At 44.5% G+C, this 22,539-nt stretch overlaps 1 protein-coding gene across 2 annotated transcripts in view; it reads right to left on the bottom strand.

Annotated features, from left to right (window-relative positions):
* The window catches only part of DCL1 (dicer-like 1), a 193,755-nt gene extending 171,567 nt beyond the window's left edge, over window positions 1-22,188 (bottom strand). For both annotated transcript variants that reach the window (XM_086493338.1, XM_086493339.1), the window contains exon 1: window positions 22,029-22,188. The gene's annotated coding sequence lies outside the window, so the exon portion shown is untranslated. The remainder of the gene's footprint in view (window positions 1-22,028) is intronic.
* Between the last annotated feature and the right edge of the window lie 351 nt (window positions 22,189-22,539).

Here is a 22,539-nt window from a genome sequence, read left to right as displayed (position 1 = left end):
GCCTCATGTTTCCTGGGGTCCCATGGCAGAGGTCCAGCACGCACCTCAGGTGACTGGCTACAGTTTTCAGGCTTGTTAGAGGAGCTTCAGGGCACCTAGCTACAGGTCATGAGAGGAGTACAGAGCATGTGTCAGAACATCTCAAAGGCAGTACCAGCTGAGTGGCTCACACCTATAAAGTCAGCAGCGCCCAGATGGATGGGGACCTTCACGCGATTGGAGGTTCTCATCTCAGAACAGGCTTGCTCAGAGATTGTACCCTCCCTGTTTTTCGAGCTACAGGGTGAGGGACGCTTACACCGAGTTGCAGTAGAAGCCCCACAAGTGGCAGAGTGCTGTTTTCACAGGATCTGAGTAGTGGGCATCTGTGGGAGGACTTGTGTCATAGATCCTGACCCAGCAGCTCTTGAGACTGGCCACTGGAGACTGTGGGCTTGGGAGAGTTGTCCACCACTGGCACGAGCACAGTGGGATCCTAGAGAGCGGCTTTGGAGGGACCCTTTCTCCTCAGCATACCATCCAGGTGTCCCTTTCTTTCAGTACATTGTTCGATTGGGACGTCAGATATTGGCAGCGCAGAGAGGCTCGTCCTGCTGCAGCACCTCATTGGCAGGAGGAGGGTCTCACAGCTGAGTTCTTGGCAGCTTTTTGGGTTAGGTTGTGGGACTCGAAACAGCCGAGGCGAGTCACTTTGTTCCAGTGGCTGGTTGCACACCGAGCTACAGCAGTTGGGAGCTGGCTTGTACATAGCGGTCTCTCGGCCGCATGTGCAGCTTGTGACCATCTTGTGGAGAGTCAGCGTCACTATCTTTGAGACTGTCCTTTGGCACAGCAGGTTTGGCTTCGTGTTCTTCGGCTAATGCCAGCTCTTTCCACAGCTCGGCAGTACACTTGTCCACTCTCACGGGCCCGGCACTTCAGTTTGAGCTATCCTCCACCAACAGGATGATAGTGATGCAGTGGGGTAGACCTACACTCCATCCTGCTACAGAGCTTACTCCATAGGAGTGGCGCAGTGAGAGAGAGGAGTGTTGGGAGCTCATCTGCGGCCTGACACTCTGGTTCATCTGGCGGGCCCGCTGTTTCCGCATCTTCGAGGCTCACCCTGTACCACCAGCAGAGACTGTTCGGGATAGAGCTGATCCATACTTTGAGAGGACAGTTCAAGAGACTCCAAGGCAGCTCAGACCGAATGCGGGAGCGCAGAGAGGCTTTCCTTCCACTATGGTGTCCTCGGCCTTTTTTCACCATGGTCCACGGTGTGCTCAGATGGCACTACCGTCCACCTGTGTGGCTTTTCCCTCCTCCCATCTCTTGATTTAGCTTCATTGCACATATGTTGTTTTTTCATTGGGAGTCTCCCCATCATGATTGTTGTAGCCCTCTCTTGTAGAGGTGGTTGTAGCCCTATGGGCAGTTTCATTAACTAATAGAATGATCTTTTCTCGGGAAAGAAAAAAACAACGTAGTTGCAAATGCTCTTTCTCGTCGGGACTCGGCCCCAAGTCAATGCCATCACGAGTGTACACCATCAAGAGTTGGAGTCTCTACCCGAGATGTACCCTAACGACTCAGACTTCAGTGAAATCTGGCAGCAATTACATCCCTACACTATCAAAGATGGATATTTGTATTTTCATCAGACACTTTGTGTGGCACATCCACTTACAGCAAAGGTGAAGGATGAAGCTCATGCCATAGAGGCATAACGTCAACCACACAAGCCTTAGAACGACATTTTTACTGGCCAACACTACGAGCTGACATAGATACATACGTCAGAGAATGTGTACCATGCCAAAAGACAAAGTATGATCGCCATAAGACTCCTTGCTCACTTCAGCCCCTACTGGTACCTCGAGTACCCTAAGAAAGTATTGCCATGGATTTTATCATGGATTTACCACGAACCCCGAATGGAAATGGTGCAATCGTATTGTTAGATTCAATAAGCAAGCACATTTCATTCCAATAAGGAAGACCATCAAAGCTGATCACATGGCCAAGATTTTTAAGCATCCCAAAACGATTGTCAGTGATCGCGACCCACAAATGATCAATAATTTCTGGGAGCTCTTTTTGCAAACTTAGAAACTAAGCTGAACTTCTCCAGAGCTTATCATCCTCAGACGGATGGACAAAGCGAAATCGCTAATTCCACAGTCCTAGACATTCTAAAGTGGTATGTCTCAGATAACCAACAAGAATGGGAGAAGTATCTACCTCTCGCAGAATTTCCCTATAATAACACTGTACATTTCTCTACAGGAAAAGTTCCTTTCGAGGTTATTTATGGCAAACCACATCTCCCTCCAATCCTTCTAACCAAGGATAAGATATTTGCAGCTGATGAGTTTGTTCGAGATCTAGAAACTGCTTATACTCAGGTGAAGCGCGCTGTCCTTCGATCTTAAGAGAAACATAAGAAAGCAACATATAAACATCGTCGTGATCAAAAGCTTGTTGAAGGGAACTTAGTTCTTCTCAAATTTGATAAAGCCACACTTAAGAAACCGGCCAATCAGAAAGGGAAAATTGTAAAACTTTCCAACAGATATTACGGCCCGTTTAAGATTACAGAACAAATAAATGACGTAGCATTTAGATTGGATCTTCCACAGAATTGGAAAATTCATAATGCTTTTCACATGAGTCTTCTCCGACCTTTCATTGGTGAACCTCCTGCCGAACCATTTACAGAAGATCCCCCTAAAGTAGATGAAATTGAAGAAATTCTTCTTTCAGAACAAATCATTCATCATCAAGAGCGTCAACTGAAGTCTGCCAGGACTCATCGTAAGTATTTAGTAAAGTTCAAGAATTACTCCCCTCTAGATGCTCAACAATCACAATTACACGATTTTCCAGACATCCTGCATCAGTATCATGAAGCCCTACAGTTGAGGATTACTATTTGGAAGCCAGAGAGATGTAATATTTTTAACTAAGGCTACAGATTAATGAATATGATTTTTGTGCACATAGAATGAATTTCTGAATTTATTGGTAGCAATTAATTATTTAAAATTGTACGGGTAAATTTTTCCATTACAACTTGGGAATTTATCCATGTCCGAATAGTATGATAAGTAGAGCACAAGCCAGACGCACTGCAAAACAGATCAGAACAAGTGCATGAATAAGATGGTGTTCCTAGTGGGTTCAAAAAATTCATAATTAAATATTTTCACTAAGGCAGCCCACGAAAGTGGCGGGCCGGACAGAGCGTAAATACGTCCTGGCGAAAGCCGGCAGACTGAGTCGAAAGAGATATGAAATCGGCCGGGTTGATAATGTCCCAGATTGGCCAGAAGAGTGAGATTTAATGCCCATTTTTAAGTGGCTAGGTTAAAAAAACCTTATAAACTAAGTGGCTGCCAGGCTGGTCAGTTTAAAAGCAACCACATTGAATAAACTAAGAAAAAAACCCATCCCAGTGTGAGAGAACTCAAGTAGCCAGCGATTTCTAATTTTTGATCTCTCTCTCTCTCTCTCTCTCTCTCTCTCTCTCTCTCTCTCTCTCTCTCTCTCTCTCTCTCTCTCTCTCATGAAGCACCAGATGGCCAGAGCAATCACCCGCAAGGCATAAAGACAGGTAGCGCTACCATTTATGGAGGTTCTGCAGCAGCCTACACTCACACACGGAGCCTTCTCTGTTTGTTCTCAATTCAGCCTGCTCTTTTTCTCTCACAATTTCCTTAGTATAGGCCGTGCAGAGGCAGTGAAGCCTACAACGGAGGCCAAGGTGCAGCCATAGGAGCTTGTGTGCTTCCCTATGGGGAAAAGTCGCAGTTAGACAAGCGCATCGCCAGCTGTCCATGAAGAATTCAACACTTGGAGGCGTTCGAGAAGTAAAAATCAGCCACAAAGAACTCGTATCGACATTCCCTACGGGAGCAGACATCAGAAGAAGCTGCCCCCACGCAAAAATTCTGAGTACGAAGCAGACTTAGCCCTTCACGGCTACATGTATGAAAAATTACAGCCAGTAGGCTTATGATTTTTTATGCATTCCTATGCAACAAGAGTGGTATGTGGAATATGAGCAGCTTTGCTGTTTCAGATTTAGGTGCTTGTAATTGTTCAAAAATAATAAGAAGACTCCTTCAGGGAGGATTAGCCCATCTTCTGGTCCCTAGTGTTGTGTCCGTCTTGTGTGTCATATTCTCTTTATCTTTGTGTGTATAATCTCATATTAGGAAAGGTAAATTAGTTTTGAAAGTATTAAGTGCACGCTTTCATTTATGTGACACACCAGGTAAGAATCGCAAAGCAAGACATCTGCAAGACCACCTTTAGGACCGAGCGCGGGCATTACGAGTTCGTTGTTATGCCGTTTGGTTTGACGGGTGCATCGGGTAAGTTTAATCGTATAATGATGTGTATCTTCATTGCCTGTGTCAGTAAAGTGCATGTTTCTTTTTCTGGATGGCATTCCCATTTTCACCAATTCTTGGGAGCAACATGCTATCGATGTAGAGAAAGTCTTGGCCCGATTGGATGCTAATCGTCTTCATATTGCAGCAAAGAAGTCAGAATTATTTTTGACTATTGTGTGCTATTTGGGCTACATCATCTCTCTCGACCAGTCTTACCCTAGCAAGAGAGAGGCCTATGCTTGAGACGGTATATCACTTTTGGGTTTGTGTCAAGCATACAGTTCTCATATCAAGCACTTTGCACATATTGCCGCACCATTGTCTCATTTGTTAAAAGGTGTCAAGACTCGCCATGACCGATGTCACTAAGAGTGCTTTTGAAGCACTCAAAGTAGCAGTCACAGAGGCACCATGCCTCGTCCTTGCCTCTTAGGAGGAGCCTTTTGAGGTTTGAACCAACGCTAGTAACATTGCCATTGGCGCGGTTTCTCTCTTGTAAACTAAATAGTGCTAAAAAAATTATTTTGTCTATAATAAGGAACTTCTTTCTGTCATTCATGCATTAAAACATTAAAAGCATTTGATTTATGGCGTGAGTTTGTCGTTCGCACAAATCATTAAGCCCTTAGGTGGCTTCAATCTACGCATGGTGCACATTGGAGTAATAGACAAGCACGATGGTCTCAATTTTTTTAGCAATTTGGTGGTATGATTGAGCATGTACCTTACAAAGTTAACTGTTGGGTGCAGCGGAAGAGTTTGGATTTAGCTCGAATCTAGTACTTCACACAAACATGAGGTTACTTTAGAAACTAAACTGAATCACAATGAATCAGAGAGGTAGAGAGAGATAAGAGAGACGACACGCCATGTTGAGTCCCAAGTTCCAACCACCCTTGAGGGCCTCCTTGCTCTGTTGCCAGAGGAAGTACTTGCTTTATTTACGTGCACAAATGCTAGTACACTGGCTGAATGTTAAATACTGAGTATTGCATACTGATGTTGAACTGATGCAAAATGCTAGGGATGTTGAATGGGATGTGCAAACGACGACTTGGCTATGGGCTGATCTGATAATGCTGATGTCGACGATGGCTAAAACTGAAAAACGTGTGGCTGATCTGGGGCTGAATCTGGTACGTTGATCTGAGGCGGAATCTGAGAGGGCTAGTCTGAATTGAGGCTGAATCTGAAAACGCTAATCTGATCTGAATCTGATGCTGAATCTAAAGACGCTCATCTGACCTTATCTGATCTCATTTGAGGCTGAATCTGAAAATGCTGACTATTGCTGGTGTTGAAAGCGTTGAATGCTGGTGTCACAAAATGATGAAGGCGATTAGAGGGAGGTATGTCACAAAATGATGACGTGGTAGTGCCTGTCCGGACAAAAGACACAGCAAGACAGTTCGGCTCATGACGTGGCAGTGTCTGCCCGAACAAAAGACGTAGCAAGAGAGTACGGCTGATGATGTGGCAAACTGTATGGAAGCTCGTAAAACGCACTGACAGGCTGTTGATGTGGCTGTACGGAAGTCCGCAATTAGCACTGACAACTGCTGACGTGGCAGATTGTACGGAATTCCGCTTTTTGCATTGAAAGATTTACTGGCAGCTTTTTGACCAGTTGCTTTTGGACCAATTGCTTTTGAGTTAGAATACTTTTGGGGCTCTGCTTTTGGCATCCTTTGTAAGAATAAAATGGACCCAAGGGGCCTCACTCTTCAGAGTATCTAGACGCAGAGTCTGAGAGGAGAGGACCTCTCGAGAGTTGTACTTTGCTTAAGCATTAATATAATAAAGAAATACTGAAAGGGGCGCCAGATTTTGGTACTCAAGTAGATCTCGGTACTCAAGCTTTGGCTTTTCGTGTATTCAGTGTTGATCTTCGTTCAAAGACATAGCGATGAAGACTGGAGCGCGCCCGATGCGCAATGGACAAAGGGTGCTAGTGGCTGATAGGTCTGGGATCGAAACACGAAGCTTCTTTGAGAAAAAAAACTGAGAGGTTCTTTGGGTTCTTGGTTCTACTTGATTCTTTAGGTTCTTCCCTTGAGTTCGCGAAGTCAAAGCACGCACAGCAGAATACCGGGGAACGCAGATGCAAGAGTCTGAAACGCAGGAACGGCGTTCCGAGGCTTGGGACTGACATGGAACGTCTTAGAACGAACGTGCGTTTCGGCAAGCAGGGTCAAACCGGAACGGACCGGTATGGACAAGATCGGCTGGAACGGGCAGACATAATGGCCGGACTACCAAATTGAGGTCAACGGCCATATTTCCGGCCAACATTCAAAAACGGGCAGATTTTTTGGAGGCTAGTTTTGTTTGAAAGTGAGCAAAGCCCTATATAATGCAACCCCCTCACCCCTTCCCTTCACAACTTACAAGTGAATGCATTGCTATATCCTCTACCCTATCAAGCTCTAGCCTCTACCCTCCCTCTCTCAATGCTCTCTCTCTCTCTCTCTCTCTCTCTCTCTCTCTCTCTCTCTCTCTCTCTCTCAAGGCTCAAGCCTACATGATGGACATGTCTATTGTGTATGTACTATGACTGTGGCGCCGCACATCACAATCAAGTCATAATAAGGTTAAATTGTCACGTACACATCTAACCCTATGTGTACGTGGACAAGCTACTTCGTGACAAGGGTTCAGTTCAGTTAGCTTAGGAAGTGTTCTGGCACTTTTGTGAGTCTGTTCGCAGACCGTGCATGTCAAGGCACTTAGAGTAGATGCATATCCTCTGGTTGCACACAGCATGATCATCAGCATTACCATCAGATTCCATCGGGAGCATTTCACGGTGCACAGAACCTATTTTCCCCATGTTAGCCATTTTTCACTTATTATTGATAAGTGACTTTGTTGGGAAACTGGGCAGGGCAATTTGACGAAGCATGTATATAAGAAAAACTAGCGCTAGCACTTTCTGGCAGAAGAGGCAGCAGGGACCAAGTGTCCAACAGAGCACCTTCTCAGCAAGACCCCCCGGCAGCAAACCTAGCGTTTTCAACCACCAAGAACCAGCGTTTTGCATTTGCAAATCAGCCTAGCGATAGCAGGACCCAGCAGATTCCCATAGCGTTTTCTGCAGCAGATACAGATTCAGCCCTATCGTTTTTGGACCAGCATTTCAGCCTAGCGTTTAGCAGATTCCCGATGACACACCCAATTTCTGCATCAACATTTTCAATTTCAGCGTGTGACTCCACACCGCAGTCCCCCAAACCTTGCAAATCTCACCTTCCCGCAGCAGATCCTCGCCGCACTGTTAGATCAGCCAAAGTTTGCAGATTCAGCCCGCTATTCGCAGAATTCAGCATCTGCGTTTTCAGTGCATCGTCGTTGCATCGTCGTCATCGCCGTCGTCACCGTCGTAGAGTCAAAATTCAGTAGATACAAGATTTGCAGATTTCAGCCCTTAGCGTTTTCAGATTTCAGCCCGTCTCGTCGTCATCGACATCGTCGGCAAGTCCATAGCATTGTAGAGATTTGTGCAATCAATAGTAGACCGCTCTCGCCATAGAGAGTGGGGCCTTCGGAGGAGGGTTTGACAACATTCTGGTGTCGTATTCTTCTCTCTCTATCTCTCAATCTCAGCATTTTGTTTGTGATCATTTTCACTCTCTCACTAAAAGAACGGAAGGCTCTCCCTTCCGTAAGTAAAAGGAACCTTGAGCACAGTTCGGAGTTGTCACAAAGTGATGACATGGCTACTGACAGCAAAAACCCTAATTTCTGCCAGAAGCCCTAAATTTCTTCGAACCCTAATTTCTACCAGAAACCCTAATTTCCGGAAATCACGAAGGTGGAAAAAAAAAAGAGCGACGCAAATCTCAGCTTTTTGCTATGATTTGGGAGAAAGAGAGAGAAAAAGAGAACTTGCTTTCTACTGACTCTCATTGAGAGAGAGAGAGAGAGAGAGAGAGAGAGAGAGAGAGAGAGAGAGAGAATCTGATTTTGCTTTCAAGCTTTTGGGGCTCTGCTTTTGGGCATCCCTTGTAATCTTTAAATTAGTGGTGAGGGCCTCACTTCTCAAAGCATCTGGACGCAGAGTCTGAGAGTGAAACCCTAACCGCTCTCTCGTACTTTTGTAACAAACTTGGACACTCCAAGTCAAGAATCAACCGCGACAGCACCAAATAACCACTTCAAAACAATTCACAGATCACAATAGATTTGCACTGGCCCGGCGGAGTTCCGTGCCTAGAGATATTGGCCCCAAAGACTGGCGCCCCTTTCGGTATTTCTTTTTGTATTAATCAATCATCAAAGTACAAGAGAGCGGTTAGGGTTTCACTCTCAGACTCTGCGTCCAGATGCTCTGAGAAGTGAGGCCCTCACCACTAATTTAAAGGTTACAAGGGATGCCCAAAAGCAGAGCCCCAAAAGCTTTTAAAATCAAAAGCATCAGTTCTCTCTCTCTCTTAGAGAGTCTTTTCTCTTTTTTTTTTATAAAAAAAAAAAGCAAAAGCAAAATTCGCGTCGCTCATCATTTTCCCAAAAAAAAAAAATAATCCGCCTCCGCGATTTCCGGAATTTAGGGTTTTTGGCAAAAATTAGGGTTTGCAGGAATTTTAGGGTTTCTAGCAGAAATTAGGGTTTCTGCTGTCCGCCACGTCATCACTTTGTGACATACCCCCCTCTTGAAAGCATTGTAATCGACCGCGATTACGCCTGCAAAACCGACAAAAGCCATAAACCGTCTTAGCAGACACTGACTGTTAGTACCTACGTACTAGGAACACACATCTAGCACATGTACAAAATCGACAGTCACATCACACGACATCACAGGACATCACCAGACATCACAGGACATCACATGACATTCAACATTCATTCGGATCTTAGACCATGATTTATCGGCAATGTAGCTAGCAATCACATCTAGGTCCAATCGGGACCTCATCGATGTCCGATTGACTAACCCCTATTGCAACCATGTCTATTCGAGATCAATCAGACCAAAATGCTGCAGTCATTTCGGCTATCAGTTCCTGCACTCACAAGAAGTCAAGAACAAATCAGTATCATAATCAAGAATTCCATTTCATAAAGTCATCCAGCAGAATACTGTCAGCTCTCAGTATCCCTGAAGCTCAAAGAGACATCAGTGACGTTAGTATCAAAATCGAGGCATCTGTTGACAAAGGAGTGGAGTAACTCCCCTCTTGTGCATCCCACTGCACCAGATCTTCGGCCAAGCTGAATTCTGGGTTCCATTTGGAGTAGACTATGCTAAACCAAAAGCATCGAGGTAAAGTTTCACAATCTGAGGAGTATCTGCTAGGTCCTCCTCCTCCATCCACTTCGCATCAAGTGCAGGATAATTCTTGAACTTAACCAAGAACCGCCTTCGAACTTTACCCTTATTCTTCGTATCCTTATGTGCCAAAATCTGTTCAGGAACAAGGATCTCCTCGTTTTCTTCCACTTCGGGTTGCTCATCAGGCTCCCCATCATCAGGCACATCACCTTTAAAAGGTTTCAAGAGATTCACATGAAATGCATTGTGAATCCTCCAAGTATCTGGCAGTTTCAATCGGAAGGAGACTTCATTTATCTTTTTAGTAATCTGGAAAGGGCCGTAGTATCGCATACTAAGCTTTGGAAAAAGCCTCTCCTTTCCCTTGTTCTTTCGTAGGCGTGCCTTCTCAAAACGTAAGAGCACCCAATCATCCTCCTTCAATTTCATGTCGCGACGACGGCGATCCGCTGCCTTTTTCTGTCGTTCTTGAGACTCCTGCAAAGTCTCGCGAACCTTGGCAAAAGCCGTATCCAAATCTCGCGAATATTCATCCGCTTCAAATTTCTAATCTTTCGTGCTCAGGAAGGATGGAACCTTTGTAGCAGTTTCAACAATCTCTCATGGCGTCTTCCCCGTCGAAGAGTGTATCGTGTTATTGTAGGCAAATTCCACCAAAGGTAAGTTCTTTTCCCATTGAGTCTTCTGATGCGAGATACAAGACTTCAATAAATCTAAAATCACTGAATTGGCAATCTCAAATTGCCCGTCAGTCTGCAAGTGGAACGATGACGAGAACTGCAACCGCGTCCCAATGTTCTCCCAAATTGCCTTCCAAAACAAACTCATAAATCTGGGGTCTCTGTCGGAGACAATCGTCTCAGGCGTGCCATGTAATCGGAAAATCATCGTGATCATTCTGTATTCTCGGGAGATAAAAAAAAATGAAATCCATTTCAATATTTTCCCAGGGGCGGGTGGGTGGGTATGGGTAAAGGCTGTAACAATCCCTGTGCCTTATGCCTGTCAAACTTGACCTTCTGGCATACCAAGCAACTGCGCACAAACTCTTCCACATCCTTCTTCAGTCTCTGCCAAAAGAAATCTCTCTCTACCCCTTTCATGGTGGTAGCAATGCTGCGGTGACCCGTAAAAGGTGGACAGTGGCAATCAGTCATAACCTTTTCCCTCAACGGCTGTGTAACGCACAACATAGTCTTTTTCATCAAGAAGCCTTCCCGAAGGGAGTATCCAGCTACTGTCTCCCCATCCCGTATCCGTGTGAAAATATCTGCAAAATCTGTATCTGTGGCACACTGATCGACCATATCCTCGAAGCTCCTATGATGTATCGCGGAAATAGCCAGAACCAACGGTTTCCGAGACAAAGCATCTGCCACCACATTCTTCTGTCCCTGCACATGGACAATCTGGAAGTGAAACTGTGACAAGATGTTCGCCCACCGCATCTGCTTTTCCGAAAGCTGCTTCTGTGACAAGAAGTAGCGCAAACTCTGATGGTCTGTAAAGACAATAAAATCCGCTCCGAGTAGGTAATGCCGCCACTGAGTAAGAGCATGGATAACCGCCAAAAGCTCTTTCTCATAAATCTGTGCTGTCATCTCCGGCCTAGAGAACAAACGGCTCTCGTAAGCTATGACATGGCCTTCTTGCATCAAGACCGCACCCAGACTACGACCACAAGCATCACAATATACTTCGAATGACTTCTGCAAGTCCGGCAAAGTCAAAATAGGTCCCGTAGTCAATTTCTCTTTCAATGTCTGAAAGGCAGTCACCTCTGTGGGTCCCCACGAAAAAGGTACTCCTTTCTGTGTCAAGATATGCAAAGGGGAAGCAACCTCTGCAAACTTTCGTATGAACCGCCTGTAGTATGAACATAGTCCCAAGAAGCTTCTAACTTCATGGACATTCCTCAAATCGGGCCAATCACGGATAGTCTCTATCTTGGCCGGGTCCATTTGCACTCCTGTTGTGTTGCTGACACAATGTGTCCCAAAAAGTGTATCCATGGTAGGAAAAAATTCACTTTTCTTTGCATTAATCACTAGCGTGTGATCTCGTAATGCCTAAAAGACTTGAAGCAGATAATCTCTGTGTTCTGCCTCATTCTTCGAGAAAACAATGATGTCGTCAAAGAAAGTGCCAACAAATAGCCTGTACTCTCGAAAAATCCTGTCCATCATCCGGTTAAATGTCGCAAGAGCATTGGTTAAGCCAAAAGGCATCACCAAAAACTCAAATAACCCAAAAGTCGTCCGAAAAGCTGTCTTGTAGACATCTCCTGGCGCTATCCTGATCTGATGATATCCACTCTTCAAGTCAATCCTGCTAAAGCACGAGGATCCCTGTAACCTGTCGAGTATATCATCGATCCTACGAATCGGAAATTTGTTCTTGATGGTGATTTCGTTGAGAGTGCTATAATCGATGCACATTCTCCAAGATCTGTCTTTCTTCAAAATCAACAACACTGGAGAGCAATACGGTGAAGTACTAAGCTGGACAAGACCCTTTTCCAAGAGGTCTTTCACTGAGTTCATAATCTTTTCATTCTGTACTCGGCTCACACAATAAGGTGGCCGATTCGGTGGTGTGCTTCCAGATATCAGATCAATGGTATGATCTTCAGGCCCTCTCAAAAGCAATCGGCATGAGCGTGGAGAAAAAAATCTTGGCGTTCTTTTCTTCAGGTCAAAACATATTCAACTTTTATCCATGGTTCAGTTCTCCCAAAAGAATGAGTAAGAAAACTGAAGTTCATCAAGTACAATCTCTAAGCCCTTCATTTATCAAAGTCGCTTTCTCGGCCCGATAGTCAACCACGGCGTAGTTCTTGTGGTACCAAGGGATCCCGAGTAGAACGTCACTCACGTGCCCTGAACACCCCTGTCATTGCAAACGAAGTTTGCCAATGCTCGGTGTAATGGCAACATCCCATCCGGGTGCTAGTCGAACTACCTCCGCCAGTGGCGTCAGTCTGTCGGGCGCGGTTCCAAATCGAGCCGCCAATTCCAAGTGAAAAGAAGTTGGCCTTGGCTCCTTCAAAAGAGCTTCTTGATCCTTCACTTTGCCCCAAAAAAAAACGGCAAAGTTTGTACTTTCATTCATTTGATTCGGTGCAAGTCCCACGCCATGTGGTACCAGTTCTGCTTTTCTATCTGCCTTTTCTGCCACATTCCTCAGCTGCTCTCGAACTCTCAGACCTGTCGTCGTCTTTATCATTCTGTTCTTTCTGTGCCTTATCAGGGCACTTTGCGGAAATATGTCCATGTTTCCCGCATCCAAAGCACTTCCCCTCTCTGATGAAGCGAGCTCTCTCCTCAGGAGTAAGCTTGGGTCGTGCATCCCTTATTTTTTCTCTGGGTTGCTCTTTTTCATTCTACTTTCATTCCCAGAAGTCTGTTTGGCTCGTTGTGTCATGGCCTCATCTGTGGGGTAGGTCAGTCTGCCAGAGTGAATGGCAAAGCCCCGCTTCGCATGACTCATCAACTCCTGAATAGAAGCTGACTTCTGTTCCAAGCAGTGATCTCGGATCTCTGTAGGTAGACCCAAGGTAAACCGCTCAATTTGTTCTCTGAACGAGATCTTCTTGAATGAAGAGGCGGGTAGAAAAGAGCTCCACAATCTTTCACAATAAGAATTCACTGTATCGCTCTTGGTCATCCGGAGATGGTTCCAAGCAGCTCGTATATCTCGCTCAAAGTCTTGAGTCAACCAAGAAGAAATAAAAAGCCTCTTGAATTTCAGCCATGTAACTGGCACAGTCTTGCTTAATAGAAGCGTGGACCACCAAGTACGAGCATTCCCCTCAGAGTAGGAGGCAGCTCTCCGAATCTTGGAGTGCTCTGAATAGCGTCCTCCCGCGAAAGCGATGTCAAACTGCTGTATAAGAGAGAAAGCCTTCGAAGCATCTGAGTATCCTGAAAAGTATCAAACTTGATCGAGTGGCCACCTTCCTTAAACTCTCGGACTTTCTTGCTGTTATCTTCGAGAAAGTCATACTGGTTGGCTTTGTAAAAATTCTTCTTGTTCGCATAAAACTTTCCGTCATCGGAATCTGAGCTGTCTGTAGACGAGTCCTCAGTAGAACTGTCAGTCTCTGGGCGAGATGTAGCCTTCTTTGCCTTTTTCTTGCCCGTTCCGAAGCTTTGTGTCTTGCTTCGCTTTTTGCTTTTTTTCTGTCTTCTTCGCTCTAATCCGAGGAGCTAGAAGAACTGTCAGAAGAAGAAGAAGAAGAACTCGGTACTCCTTCAAATCGAACACGCTTCTTCCGTTTCTTTGCTTTGTCGAATGTCGACTGACGACCCAAATATCCCGGGAAGTCAGTACCTTTGTTCTGCTTTTTGCCGTGCTTTTTGCCTTTCTTTTGCACGTCGAAAAGCTGAGCAATCCGTGCATCAACCACGTTCTCCAGTTCCTTCTCCGTATATTTCTTGGAGGTAGAAGGTTTCTTGAGAGCGGGTTTCGGGAGTGGTGTTGTGGTTCTCTGCCACTCCATCTGTACCTCTTTCAAAGAGGTCTGGTTCATATATTTTACCATCTTCGGGTCCTTGGCAAAATTGAGCATCATCTTTGTTGCATCGCCAATCAATTGACGACGCTCCATCTCTGTTTGCTCCGCCTGAGTAGGCCGAGGCGGGCCATACTCTCTGTCTGAATCTTCGTTGTGATCCCAGCCCGCATCTCCAGATGCAGAGGGAGTCGACTGATCATTGCCTGAAGCCATAGGTGCCGCGGAAAAAAAAAAATTCGGGGATCGGATTTCCCGTAGAAGAGAAATCGGCCGTGCTCTGATACCACTGTAACAAACTTGGACACTCCAAGTCAAGAATCAACCGCGACAGCACCAAATAACCACTTCAAAACAATTCACAGATCACAATAGATTTGCACTGGCCCGGCGGAGTTCCGTGCCTAGAGATATTGGCCCCAAAGACTGGCGCCCCTTTCGGTATTTCTTTTTGTATTAATCAATCATCAAAGTACAAGAGAGCGGTTAGGGTTTCACTCTCAGACTCTGCGTCCAGATGCTCTGAGAAGTGAGGCCCTCACCACTAATTTAAAGGTTACAAGGGATGCCCAAAAGCAGAGCCCCAAAAGCTTTTAAAATCAAAAGCATCAGTTCTCTCTCTCTCTTAGAGAGTCTTTTCTCTTTTTTTTTTATAAAAAAAAAAAGCAAAAGCAAAATTCGCGTCGCTCATCATTTTCCCAAAAAAAAAAAATAATCCGCCTCCGCGATTTCCGGAATTTAGGGTTTTTGGCAAAAATTAGGGTTTGCAGGAATTTTAGGGTTTCTGGCAGAAATTAGGGTTTCTGCTGTCCGCCACGTCATCACTTTGTGACACTTTGATGATTGATTAATACAAAAAGAAATACCGAAAGGGGCGCCAGTCTTTGGGGCCAATATCTCTAGGCACGGAACTCCATCGGGCCACTGCAAATCTATTGTGATCTATGAATTGTTTGAAGTGGTTATTTGGTGCTGTCGTGATTGATTCTTGACTTGGAGTGTCCAAGTCTGTTACATGAGCACTCATCTTGAGCAAAGTTCAACATTCACTTCCGTTGCACCTTACATTGGTATCAGAGCTTTGACAGTGTTCTGTATCACTCAAGAAAAGAACCACAAGAATTTCTTTTGCTTGTTGCAGTCGCACGTAACCCAAGTCCACTTGGGCGTGTCGATTCCTAATCGTGTTTTTGAAGAGTGACAGGAAACCCAAGAAAGAAGGGCTTGTCTAGCCTCCCCTTGTTTCTCTTTTCACTCATTGAGAGCGGACCATGCATTTAACGGCTGGCCAATCGACGTGAGGTGGGAAAAAGCAACCTTAGTGTGAACATAGGACAAATATGTCTGACCTTGATAAAGAACACCAAGATTTTCTCCACTCATGCCGATTGCTTTTCTGAGGGCCTGCCAGGCGAGTTGCCACTAGCTCGTCTTGAGGATCATATCATTGATCTGATTGCCACCAGCTCATCCTGAGGATCATATCATTGATCTCATACCTGGAAGCACACCACCGAACCGGCCACCTTACCATGTGAGCCGAGCCAAGAATGAAGAGATTATGAACCAAGTGAAAGACCTCTTGGAAAACGGTCGTATCCAGTCAAGTACTTCACCTTACTGCTCTCCAGTGTTGTTGGTTTTAAAGAAAGAGGGATCTTAGAGAATGTGCATTGACTATAGAGCTCTCAACAAAATCACCATCAAGATCAAATTTCCGATTCCTAGGATCGACGATATTCTAGACCGACTACCGGGATCCCCTTGTTTCAGCATGATCGATTTGAAGAGCGGATATCATCAGATCTGAATCGTGATGGGAGATGTCTACAAGACAGCTTTTCAAACGAACTTTGGTTTATTCAAGTTTTTAGTGATGCCTTTTGGCCTTACCAATGCTCCAGCGACCTTTAACCGAATGATGACCTTTAACCGAATGATGAATAGGATTTTCAGAGAGTACAGATCTTTTGTTGGCACTTTCTTTGATGACATTATTGTCTTCTCCAAGGATGAGGCACATCATAGAGAACATCTGCTACAGGTCTTTCAGGCATTGCGGGATCACACAAAAAGCAATCCCTTTCTCATGGGGACCCACAAAAGTGACAGCCTTTCAGACATTGAAAGAGAAATTGACTACAGGACCGTTTTAACTTTGCTGGATTTGCAGAAGTCATTCGAAGTATATTGTGATACTTGTGGTCGTAGTCTGGGTGCGGTCTTAATCCGAGAAGCCGTTGGTTCTGGCTGTTTCCACGATACATCATAAAAGCTTCAAGGATATGGTCGATCAATATGCCACAGATCCAGATTTTGCAGATGTATTCGGTCGAATACAGAATGGGGAGGTCCGAGGTAGTAGCTGGATATTCCATTCGGGATGGCTAATTGATGAAGAAAACGATGTTGTGCGTTACACATCTGCTGAGGGAAAAGGTTTTAACCGAATGCCACTGTCCACCGTTTATGGGTCACCGCGGCATTGATACCACCTTGAAAGATGTGAAAAAATACTTCTTTTGGCCAAGACTCAGGAAGGATGTGGACGATTTTGTACGTAGTTGCTTGGTATGCCAGAAGGTCAAGTTTGACTGGCATAAAGCACAGGGATTGTTACAGCCTTTACCCACCACCCACCCTTGGGAAAGTATTGCTATGGATTTCATTTTTTATCTTCCAAAGACACAGAGTGGACATGATGGTATCTGGACTGTTTTTGACAGATTTAGCAAGCAAGCTCATTTCATTCCAGTGAAGAAGACCGTCAAGCCAGATCATTTAGCGAGATTGTTCATTGCCCACATATTTAGATTACATGGCATGCTTGAGACAATTGTTTCTGACAGAGATCCCCGCTTCATGAGTTTGTTTTGGAAGGCGATTTGGGAAAACATTGGCACACGGTTGTAGTTCTCGTCATCTTTCCACTCGCAGACAGATGGGCAATCTGAGATTGCAAATTCAATCGTATTGGATTTATTGAAGTCTTACATTTTGGATCAGAAGACTCAATGGGAAAAGTATTTGCCCTTGGTGGAATTTGCCTACAATAACACGATTCACTCTTCGACGGGGAAGGCGCTATTTGAGATTATTGAAGGTGCTCCGAAGGTTCCACCCTTCTTAAGCACGAAAGATAAGATTTTTGAAAGCGACGAGTACACACGAGACTTGGATACTGCTTTTGCCAAGGTCCGGGAGGCTTTGCAGAAATCTTAAGAAAGACACAAAAAGGCAGCAGATTGACATTGTCGTGATTTGAAATTAAAGGAGAACGATTTGGTGCTCTTACGTTTTGAGAAGGCACGCCTGAGAAAGAAAAAGGAAAAGGAGCGGCTTTTTCCAAAGCTTAGCATGAGATACTATGGAACTTTCAAGATAAAAGAAAAGATAAATGATGTCTCCTTTAGACTGAAGTTGGCCGATACTTGGAGGATTCACAAGGCTTTTCATGTGAGTGTCCTGAAGCCTTTTAAAGGCGATGTGCCCGATGATGGGAAGCCAGATGAGCAACCCGAAGTGGAGGAAAACAAGGAGATACTCATTCCAGAACAGATACTGGCACATAAAGATAGAAAGATAAAAGGTAAAGTGATAAGGCGGTTCTTAGTTAAATTCAAGAACTATCCCGCATTGGATGCGAAGTGGATGGAGGAGGACCTGGCAGATACTCCTCAGATTGTGAACCAGCTAGTCTACTCCGATAGAACCCCGACTTCAGCATGAGCAAATCTAGTGCAGTGGGTTTGCACAAGAAGAGAGTCATTCCACTCCTTTCTCGACAGATTGCCCTGATACTTTGATTTGATATAGAGTCACTGATATCCCTTGGGGTTTCAGGGATACTGCTGAGCTGACAATATTCTGTTGTATGACTTTATGAACTGGAATTCCCGATAATATGATATTGATTTGTACTTGACTTGTTTAAGTGCAGGAATTGATAGACGATGACTACAGCATTTCGGTCTGATAAATCTCTATAGACATGATTGCAATAAGGATTAGTCAATCAGGCATCTGAGAGGTCGCGACTGGATCTAGATGCGATTGCTAAATACGTTATCGATTGATCATGGTTTGAGATTTGGAATGAATTTGGATGTGATTTGTCCTGATGTTCTATGATGTGATTGTCGATTGATACGTGTGCTAGATGTGTTGTTCCTAGTGCGTCGGTACTAACAGTCAGTGTCTGCTAAGACAGTTTATGGACTCTGTCTGTTTTACAGGAGTAATCGAGGGCGATTACAATGCTTTCAATGTCACAAATTGGTGACGTGGTTGGCCCCTGGACACACCTTGAGTGGGTAGCAGATACACACACACCCCCTGACGTGGCAGACGTGTTGACGTGGCAATACCATACGGACTCCCATGAATCGCGGCAAGAAAAGCGACAGCAGGCTGACGTGGCAAAAGTTGTACGAAAAAAGCAGTTCTAGCTGGCTGGATTGCGTGGCTGATTTTTGACAGCTTTTGAGTCAAATTGCTTTATTTTTGCAAGGCTTTTCATTGAGAGCTTTTGGGGCTCTGCTTTTCGGCATCCCTTGTAACCTTTAAATTGGTGGGCGGGTCTCACAACTCAGGGCATCTGGACACAGAATCTGAGAGTGAGAACCCTCCCACTCTCTTGTACTTCGAACACAGATTAATACAAAAAGAAATACCGAAAAGGGCGTCAGTCTTTGGGACCAATATCTCTAGGCACGAAACTCCGCCGGGACGTGTCGAATCAATTGTGAGCAATGAGCTGTTTTGAAGTGAATCTCTGCTGCGTCGCGGTAGAATCTTGACTTGGAGTGTCCAAGTTTGTTACGCATGGAAGTTGCTTAAGGGTTCTATGCTTGTTGCAAAAGGGTCTAAAAGAGATACTTTGTACTATCTTCGATGCAAAGCTTTTCCTGGCAAGTTTCTTGTTATTGCTGAAGTTGCTTCACATACGGAATTATGGCATAAGAGACTTGGCCATATGAGCCAAAAGGGTACTGATGTGCTTTTCTCTTTGAAGAGGGTTGTTGTAAAAGGCAAAAGCTTGGATTTTTGTAACGATTGTCTTTATGGAAAGCAAAAGAAACCTTCTTATTACTCTGGTGTCTCTCGCAAAGCTAATCCTCTTGATCTTATTCACTCCGATGTATGCACTATGTCTATTAAGTCTTTTAATGGTGCATTGTATTTTGTTACATTCATTGATGACTGTACTAGGAAAGGATGGGTGCATTTGTTGAAAAGTAAGAGTGAGACTTTTAATGCTTTTAAGAAGTTTTATGCTTTTGTCACTACTCAAAAGAGTGCTAAGCTTAAATGTCTCAGGTCGGACAATGGAGGAGAATATGTATCTGCTGAATTTCAACGTTTTTGTGACGATAATGGGATCAAAAAAGAGTTGACAGCACCTTATAATCCGTCTTCGAATGGTGTGGCTGAGAGGTACGACCGCACTTTATGTGAGAGAGTGCGTTGCATGTTGTTCACCGCTAATCTTTTCCAAGAGTTTTGGGGAGAGACATTAAAAACTGCAGTTCATATTTGCAATTGCTCTCCGAATAGTACGTTGAAAAATGACATTCCAGAGGAGGTTTGGTCTCGCAAACCTGTCTCTTATGATCATTTAAAAGTATTTGGCTGCGAAGCTTTTGTTCATGTACGCAATGACTTGAGAACAAAGCTTGATATGAAGTCCATTAAAGGAGTCTTCCTAAGTTATAAGGAAAAAGGTGAAATGGGCTATAGAGTGTGGTTACCACAATTTAGAAAGGTAATTCGCAGCCGAGATGTAGTGTTCAATGAGGCAAAATTGCTTAAGAATGCTACAAAATCTGATTCTGACAAGAAAACAGTCAAATTTCACCCTCTCGTGCCACCTATTGATATTGAAAAAGAGCCTAATGATGCATTACCGCAAGCTGAAATTTGATAATCAGCCAGTTAACCTTGAGCCAGAAGAGGTAGGACATGATATTGATGCTCCTAATAAGGATGGACAGCCACCTGAATTGGCTGAAAATGATTTTCAGCAGCATGATAGAGTTGAAAATGAGTTGCCTCATGATGTAGAACCGTTGCCTCAGAATGTATATCATTGGGTACATAGGTCAACTCGTTTGAGAAGGCAACCACGGAGATTTAATCCCTCTTTGCATCATGTACTGTTATCAAATGAGGATGAACCTCTTACTTATAAAGAGGCTAAGTCAAGCACTTAGTGGGAGCTTGCAATGTAAGAGGAAATGAAATGCTTGTATGCAAATGATACTTGGGATCTTGTGTCATTGCCTAAAGGGAGAAAGGCTCTTCCTAACAAATGGGTGTGCAAGATTCAATTAACTTGGACTCATAAACACGATCTTGAGTTGTTGCGCTTTAAGTAGCTCTACAACCTTGCACCAATACATGTGAAATAATTTCACCCTCTCTCTCCTTGACTCATACTCTACTGACTCTAGGACAAAGCTCACACCTTACAGGCCATAGCCACAAAGAAGCCATCACTCACAAGATCTAGATGGGGAAACGCACAGATGACCTCCAAAACTCTTAACATGATTTTCTTACATCTATACTATTTGAGGTTTCGAGTGTCAAGTCTTGAGGTCTCTGATAAACACTACACATAATGTGTATCTTACTTTGGCGCGGTGTGCATTGCCGATGATTATCTAATGTCCATGTACATTTGTTAATATTTATCTTACGAAACTTTTCGAATGGTGTTCCCGCATGGACTGAAACCCATTTTGTACATTCCCATTTTGACATTCTATGGCTACAATGCAGAGGAGTAGCTCGACCAAATGATAGAAGAGTAAACCTGCATTGAATAGCTAATGCAGTGACCTATTTAAGAGGGTCAAGCCCCAACCTCGAGCACAAGAGAGAGAGCCAAAAACAAAACCATAGCACACAGACACACACACGGCTGTGCACATGAGGCAAGAGAACACCATACATGCACGTGCCCCACCCGCATGCCTCACACCCTTCAAAGGGAAACGAAGAATACAATTACGTAAAAGTAGCCTTTTGAGCACTAGTAATAATAGCACAGCTATTAATAGAAATAGGGAAAACACCACTAAAAGCCAAGAAAGTACCACCATTCTGACACTTATCCCAAAGTGCACCCAAGCCAACACAAACAAGCACGCCTGCACAGACAAGGAGAAATACACGCACAGGTTTCACCCACACACACGTCCGATCCACACACCCAACCTCATCCGGACAAACCTACTCAAATGAATCCAAGCACCCATACCCACATTCTCAAGCGTACGCGCGTGCACACACACATTAAAAAAATTCTCGCCACAAACACTCAAATAAAGCAAGAAAATTATAGAAGGGAATAAGGAAGGAGAAACAAGGGTCTTTTATATTTTTGGTGTTTTCGGGAGGGGGGGGTTGTTCAAGTCGATGAAGAACTGTGTGTGTGTGTGTGTGTGTGTGTGTGTGTGTGTGTGTGTGTGTGTGTGTGTGTGTGTGTGTGTGTGAGAGAGAGAGAGAGAGAGAGAGAGAGAGAGTGTGTGTGTGTGTGTGTGTGTGTGTGTGTGAGAGAGAGAGAGAGAGAGAGAGAGATTGTGCCAAAGTTCACAAAAGTTGGTCACCTTTTGAGAATTTTGCACTATGCTCTATGAAGGATCAGAACATGGAAAGATGGCAACCAAAACCCTTTCTCTGCCACTATGGGGAGAAAATGTGGAACCACAACATCCTCTTCTAGAACCAAAAAGGAGAATGGCTATGGACAGTACACAAACACAGAAAAAAAAACCACATTTATATAACCTTCCTGGAGAAAACAGAACTTTCCTTTACAATGCAAGCTATGCAACTGCAACTGGATACCAGCACAAACCTTGCTTTAATATGATCTGCCCGTCATCCACGCCATAATAAAGCCCAGGTTGTGTCCTGCGTTCTCAACTGAGTCCTGAATGCCATGGCAAAGCCCAGGCCATGGCTTATGTCCTCACTTGAAGCCTAAATTAAGACAGACTCTACCCAAATTCAAGCTTCAAGTGAAGAAAGCACAGCACTGGGCGGTGAAAGCATAACTGCAAGTAATAAAACGTGTGGGTACTTTCAGTTGTTCAACGACAAAATGAAACGCAGGGAAACCACCTCTCTCTCTCTCTCTCTCTCTCTCTCTCTCTCTCTCTCTCTCTCTCTCTCTCTCTCTCTCGTAGTGATCTGTCTGGCGTGAGAGAGAGGAGGAAGAGAATACCTGCGCAGGCAGAGAGAGCTATGAGCTGGACGCACTAGGAATGCTGCACGCAACGCGTTACGCAGGTCGCTCTTGTGATGGATGTCGCGGGGCAAGCCCAGCAGTACTTCGTCCGACTCTGATCGCTCACAAAAATAATTAA

Source organism: Adiantum capillus-veneris, chromosome 21 (assembly GCF_014529385.1).
Source record: "Adiantum capillus-veneris isolate H3 chromosome 21, ASM1452938v2, whole genome shotgun sequence".
Taxonomy (NCBI): domain Eukaryota; kingdom Viridiplantae; phylum Streptophyta; class Polypodiopsida; order Polypodiales; family Pteridaceae; genus Adiantum; species Adiantum capillus-veneris.
The sequence above is the reverse complement of the archived record's forward strand: the minus strand, read 5'-3'. Positions and strand labels throughout refer to the sequence as shown.